The sequence below is a fragment of the Physeter macrocephalus genome, chromosome 4 (genome assembly GCF_002837175.3).
Source record: "Physeter macrocephalus isolate SW-GA chromosome 4, ASM283717v5, whole genome shotgun sequence".
Classification (NCBI taxonomy): domain Eukaryota; kingdom Metazoa; phylum Chordata; class Mammalia; order Artiodactyla; family Physeteridae; genus Physeter; species Physeter macrocephalus.
The window spans coordinates 76,045,393-76,052,678 of record NC_041217.1 but is presented as its reverse complement, the minus strand read 5'-3'; the positions used below and the strand labels follow the sequence as shown (position 1 = coordinate 76,052,678).

At 42.7% G+C, this 7,286-nt stretch overlaps 1 long non-coding RNA gene across 1 annotated transcript in view; it reads right to left on the bottom strand.

The window, feature by feature from the left end:
• The window catches only part of LOC129392070 (uncharacterized), a 41,154-nt gene that overhangs the window by 794 nt on the left and 33,074 nt on the right, over nucleotides 1-7,286 (bottom strand). The gene's annotated exons all lie outside the window — the stretch shown is intronic.

The window sequence follows — 7,286 nt, the reverse complement described above, 5'->3', positions numbered from 1 at the left end:
ATTATTCTACATTCTTTTCAATGATATTATTTCTTTGCAAAGCTGGATTTTGGTGCTTGCTGTGATAAAAAGCAAGTGCCATGCAAAGAATGGATGGGTAACAAGAAGCAAGGAGGCGCTTTGAGAAGGTTCCAGAAGCCGTGCAGTGCGCAGCATTAAGGTTATGATTCTGAAGTGTCAGAGCAGGGAAAACACAAGCCACTCTACTGAACTTTTGTCAAGGGAGCACATAAGAAGAGCCACAGCACCAGCCACAAACCCGCAAAATATAGAAATATATGTGAACCCAGAAAACAACAGCATTCCCCAAAGAAAGCGTTGTTTTCAGCCAGCCTATCAGGAATTTAGTCCAAACGGGAAGGACAAAGACAGAATTTGCAGGCAACCAAAGATGATTCGTTAATTAAATCAATTTAATATTAGTCAAAGGATTAAAGTTAACTGTAGATCTCGAATTTATAATTTAGGCTGACACATATGGGAACATGAGACTGTTGGAATCCTATATTGGTATATATGGAATCACATATTACATGACACCTAAAAATATTTCCCCAAAATTGTAAGTGGAATAATTGAGTCGTCTGGTTTCTAGAAGTAAAAGTATTCATTCTTCTTTGAAGAAATTAGTATATTTAGTGTACTTGACTAGTATATTTAATATACTTCAACACATAAATTTAAATTTTTAGAAGTTGAAATACTTATTGGATATGTGTGCTTCTTTGACTAGTACAACCATTACAGGAAACTTAGGAAGTCCAACTTAACTCAGATTTTCAAGCCAAAATAAAGCCAAGAATTATATACTAGAATGCTATACCATCATTATTTTCTATATTACAAGGTAATCTGAAAACCAAAAAATATATATATATACAGTCATTTTTAGACCGAAATTATTAAACCAATCTAATTTTACTGAGACGACTCAATTAAAAAAAACACAACATGATAGAAACATTTTAAATGCTATTATATATATCAAACATATAAATTATCTAAATTGCTTAAAAGTATTAAGATTCATCTTTGTTATCAATATCATCTCTTGTTTGTCATTGGTGTTCCAAGTAATCAAGACCATTAATTTAATCTACAGCTAAATTTGTTATTTTTCCTTGTCACGAATTCAGCAACACAATTTTTCCTTATATAGATACCACATTGACAGCATAAGTAGTAAAGCATTTTTCCTAGAAATTCTTAATCGTCCTATTTTAGATTTATATATGTTATTATTCCTTTCCTGCAGCTAACTGGGGAAGTGACTCCTTTAAATTGTTAGAGACCTAATTTGTCCATTCTTTCCAGAGGAAGAGAAAATATATTGATTTCTTTCTGAAAAAATAGATTTTAAAGGGAAAAGAAGCCGTCAAACTAGTGGGCATTATTTAAAGTGAAAGCAGAAGCAATGATATGTATTAATAACACTTGCCAGTGAGGGAAACAAAGTGAAATAATTAAGCAACATTCAGGTTTTTGGAGGACCCTAATTGCTAAAGTGATACACCTTTGAGTCTCCAGGGCATGTATCTGTGCATGAAGTCATTGCTCCTCATCCATTTTTATTAAGGACTGAACGGGCGTACAGTTCTGGAAGGTTTAAATCTTGATTTGTAGGGTCGTCACAAGTGCTCATGTTGCTGACTTTGTTGCTTGTTTCTAATGATATAAATGTCTTTCCTCTGCTTTCTGTAGTCTGATTTAAGCAATCCCTAAAGGACATTTGTGTGAATTTTTTCAGTTATTTAGAAGCCTGCGCGTCCGGAGCCTGTGCTTCGCAACGGGAGAGGCCACAACAGTGAGAGGCCCGCGTACCGCAAAAAAATAAAAAATAAAAAAATAACTCAAGATACAAAGCCCTAGTTACAAATGAATGTGTATTAATATTCATCAATTTACAACATCTTGCTTTTGTAATTATACTGAGAGGTTATATCTTTTTCCCAATTATATTATAGAAGGAAAAAAAATGCTTTCTTGTAGTGCCAGAAAGTAAGAAAGTGCTCAAAAAGCGAACTGATGAGGGTATGTCGCAGGGACACAGGAACCAACTGAAAGTGGTTCCAATGGCCAAAGCTGGAACAATTTGAACAACAATATAAATAACCTAGTATTGGACTATAATATAAAGTATAAAAAATACCCATGAGTCCTTACTGATATAAATAAGTGATAGAATAATAAGAGGAGTAAAATAGAGAAAACTCCCATAGGGAAGAATTTCAAACAATTTACATAAATACTCTGCCCTTCAGGAGTTGGAGCATAACTCCCCATTCCTTAAGTGTAGGCTGCATAGAGTGACTTCCTTCCAAGATGTATGTGTGAAATCTCGGCTTCTGTACCCCGGTGCTGAATAGAAATATGAAGACAGAATTTCGGAGGAAAGAGAAACAGTAGCTTTATTTCTTTGCCAGGCAAAGAGGGAACACAGCAGGCTAGCGCCTCAAAAACTGTGCCCCACCCACTCCACCCCCACCTCCGGAGAGGATGGTGAGAAGTTTTATAGTAATTGTTCAAAGAGGGAGTGATCAGCTTGGGGACATTCTTCTGATGGGTTGGTGGTGAAATAAGTAGGAGTCAGCATCATCAACCTTCAGGTTCCAACTAGTGTGGGGTCTACGTGCTTGTGGGCAGCATACCATCGTTAATCCTTAACTTCTCCCATATGGAGGGGGTTTCAAGTATCTGCAAAAGAGCTCAACGATATCTTTGTGTGTATCTGTTGGATGGAAAACCAGGACCTTGCCCCAAGGCTTCACTATTGTTTCTCTTGACTGTTTCTCCCTGGTCTCACATACCCTCCCTTCCCTAATTAGCAACTGCTTGAATCTGCCCGTTGGAAGTCCGGGAAGGTAATGGAGCCTGAATGAAGGCTATTTCCTGTAATCAAAGAAATGGGGGACACAGAAAGGATTTGTGCCCAGGAGTCCCACAGGGCCCTGTTCAGTATCAAACCCAGCAGGCAACAGCAGCCACCAAGCAACAGTGATATATTTGCACTGCCCTTGGCTCAGATTACCTGAGAAAATAGAGTAGTCAAAAAATAGAAGAGAACAGAGAAAAATCATATGATTTAAGCTTTTCCAGGATGTCACTTAAGTCAATGAGTGTGAACTCACTTGAAGAAATCTCTCAGTAAGGGGTTGATTGTTGGCAAAAATAAATGGTAAGTACAGAAGCTATTCCGTGTGGCAAGAGTATGGAGAAAAAGTATTCTCAAAAATGACTGGAAATATGAATTGGTAAAGCATTTTTTTCAAGGAAATAAGGCAGGCATTAGCAAAATTAGATATGTATGTACAGTATATTTCTAAACGGAGCAATGGCCTTTACAGGAATAGCTATTAGAGAAATACAAAAGCAGTGATGGAAAATAGTTGGCCCTCAGTATCCATGGGTTGGGCATCCCGAAATTCAACAAACCATGGATTAAAATATTCAGAAAAAATTTTCCAGAAAGTTCCAAAAGCAAAACTTAAAATTTGTTGGGCGTATTTGCTTTACCAAGTCCAAGCTCACTCTGCTCGCCTCATGACAGGCCAATAAATCAGAGACAAGGTGTTGAGGCAAGGAATATGACTTTATTTGGAAAGCCGGCCGAATGAGAAAATGGCAGACTAGTGTCTCAAAATAACTATCTTATCGGGGTCTGGATGCCCATTTCTTTTATAGCATCAGAGAGGGAGAAGCGGTGAGGAAGTAAAAAGACCATCAGTCTTGCAAAACATCTCCTGGAATGGCCAGCCTCAGGGAGGGGATGTGTTAATTTCTTCTTTCTTGAAGCCATTCACAGGTGGGTAGAGTTCCCTGAGTCAGGCCATTATGTATGATTATAATTACAAAAGCAACAAAAAGCAAAGGCTAAAGTCAAAAGGAACAGATCCAACATGGAGTCAAAACTGGCTCTTCCCTGTTACATTTCCCTAGAATTTACATAGTATTAGGTGTTTAACTTAAGTAATTTAGAGATGATTTAAAGTATACAGGAAGATGTGCATAGGTTATATGCAAACACTACACTTTATATAACGAACTTGAGCATCTGTAGTATGAACAGGGGTCCTGGAACCAATCCCCGGAGTATACCGAGATATTACTGGATTAGATATAGACATGTAGATGTCCCCTGCAGTTATTATGTGTATAAATAAACACTGGAGTCAATTTCATGTCCATCAACTGGAGAACATTTATTTATAATAATCCATTCATATCCTGAAAGGGTCTGCAGTTATTTAAAAGAATAAGGCAGATGATAAAAATGCTGAGAGTGATGGACTGATAAAAGCTAACATGTATTGAGTATTTACTATGTGCCAGGCACTGGCCTTAATGCTTTACCTGCACTTCTCATTTAAAACCTAGGACAACCCATGTAGGAAGAACTCCTATTTGTCCCATTTTTAAGTGAGAAATTGAGCTACAGAAAATTCCAGAAACTTTGTTAATGTCACTCTGGTACCCAGTCAGGTTTGCACCTACAGCTTAAAAGACCAGAGTGCTCTCTTCTTGTTCTCTGTTATAGGGATTTCATAGCCTGTTGGAAATAAACAATCTCAGATACAGAATATCAACTTCGGACAGGCTACCTCAGAATTTTGTCCAGTCACAGAGAAAAACAAGGTCACTGTGCAACCTACAAAATTTTAAACATCTTCCTCTTTTCATAAGGAAATGACTGTTACTTTCTTATTCCAATCATAGAATTGCCCATGCTAACAGTATTCAATATGGAGCAAACCCTGCTTCCTCCCATCTTCCCACAAATCACCCAACTAAAGCCCAAATCCTATAATAGGATTACACCTGACCACACCTTGAAACCACATCTCTTAACAGCAAGTTCCTCTGGGGAGTTTATTTTTAACCTCTCTATCAAAAATATTATTCCTTTTCTTGTCTAACACCTTTGTTCCTCTCAAGACTGAGGAGTATCAAAGAAGACAGGGCACTGAAATTGAGCAGGACCCTGTGGGGCTCTCCCATGTACAAAAGCCTTTCCATGTCTCCCATTTCTTGTTTGTAGGAAAAAGGTTTCAGCCTCCTCACTGAGTTCCCAAGGGCAGATTCAAATAGTTACTAATGAGAGGACTGAGGAAATGCAGAAACAAAGGAAAGGCAGTCAAGAAACAATAATGCAGCCATAGGGCAGGGTGCAGTCTCCTCCTCAAGGAATATACATAACTATCTGATACAGGTATCTTGAGGTCTTCTACAAGAACTAGGGACCCACCCAGGTCGGGAGGATGGTAAATTCACAGTGGGCGCAAGAACCTGGACCCCAGATTGGTTGGAACCAGAAGGCTGATTGAGATTCCTAGAACACCACCCTGTCACCTCACCACCAACCAGTCAGAGGAAGGTCACACACTCTGCAGCCACGCCCCCACCCCAAATTTTGCCTATAAAAACTCTTCCCTGAAACTGATCTCTGAGAGGCAGCAGTGAGTGGGGGGCGTGAAGCAAGATCTTAATTCCCTGCCTAGGAATTGAACCTGGGTAGCCTGGATGAAAACTAGGAATCTTAGCCACCACGCCCCCTGGCTCTTGCCCCCAGTGAAAAATGAATTTCTCATGGAGGTAAAACTGTAAAAACAGGTACAAAGTTTATTATTAGAGACATAGCACAACAACAAGTGGGAGAGCACACAGATAAACTGTTTAGTGAAGATAGAAGCAAGGCAGAGATGCCCACCCGGAGAGGAAGGGTGTGGGCGTGGGCGTCGTCCCTAATGAGGAGGAGCGCAGTAAAGAGGCCGTTAAATCATTTATATACGGCAGTTCTTCCGGGTCTTTGTTTACCTTTGGCCAATTATCTGGTTTCTTTTTCCACACCTGACCTGCCCTAGGATGCTCCCCAACACACGTGAGCAACTTTTTTTCCAAGATGGATTACAGCCCAGAGGCCTTAGCATCACATGGCTTTAGCATCACATATTATGGGGTGGTGCCCCCTCCTTTTTGACCCCCCAAGGTGCAATGTTTCCCTTGCCCCAAGGGTGGGAAATGGATGACCACTTGATCTTTTAACAGGGTTTAGTCCCACTCTGTCCCTGCCATAAAAATGTCCCATGTCTGGTTATTTACCCTATTTCTGTTGCTGGTTTTTATATTGAGGTGCAGATCTCGAAATATAGACAGGAGTCCGGTCACAAATATATAGTCCTGGAGCCCGTTTGTCTCTTGCTTCAGGAAATGTAAACAGGGGACTGGTAATGAATGTCGGGCCTGGAGCCCATCTTCTTCTCACCCCAGTAAGGGTGAATAGGAGGCCACTTTTAAACATGTAGCCTGGAGCCCATCTATCTCCTGCCTCACAACCTATCAGGAAGTTTGGGTCTTTTGAGCAAGAGTCCCCTTTCTCCGAGCGTGGCCCTGCAATAAACCTTTCTCTGCTTCAAATTCCAGCAATTCCTTTTGTTTGGCCTCACCGCGCCTTCAGCAGAGGACCTTGTGTTACATAACCTGGTAGGCCATGAGCCGCCCTGGGTGCTTGCAGCGCGACGTGTGCGGCCGCATCCGCCAGCAAAGCCCCCAGCACCCAGCGATTCTACCCTTGGACCTGGGGTCCCATGGAGGGGACATCCCACGAAGTCCCAAGGGCTGTTCTAAGGGTCTTCAGAACTCCCAGGGCAGCGGGAAGAGGACATTTGGAAAGAAGAGGAAAGGAACCTTTTTTTTTCCTCGCGGGAATTTTACCTCAGGGTAGAAAACTCTAGAAATGCCGGCAGAGCAGGTGGATTTGGGGGAGCCCTAAAAGCCCTTCCCTGTCGCTCACCCCGAATGGATTTCATCTCATTCCACGACAAACAAACCTGAAGAGACGGCCGAGGTCAGGCGAGTCAGGCGCCTCCTGGCGTCGCGGAGGAAGCGGGCTCGGGGCGGGGTGACGAGAGCGCCCGGCGGGAGGGCGCGGCTGGGCCCGCGGGGCTGTGCGCGGCCTGGCTTAGCGACGGGAGCAGCGGAGTGGCTGGCAGAGGGTTCCATGGTGTAATGGTGAGCACTCTGGACTCTGAATCCAGCGATCCGAGTTCAAATCTCGGTGGGACCTTTCTGTTTAGTTAGAAGAAGGGGGCGATTTTTTTACTCCTCAGATGGGACGTGCTCTCCCGCTCCCGCGTCCCGCAGAGGCGCGGTCCGCGCGCTGCACGCGGACGTGGCGGGCAGGTGGGGGGACGAGCCCGCGGCGTCCCCGCTGGACCCTGGCGACTCTGCCCGTCGCTGCCCATCGGAGGCCCCGGCCCCGCCGCCCAGGGGCGCAGCGACCGAGCCGGTGG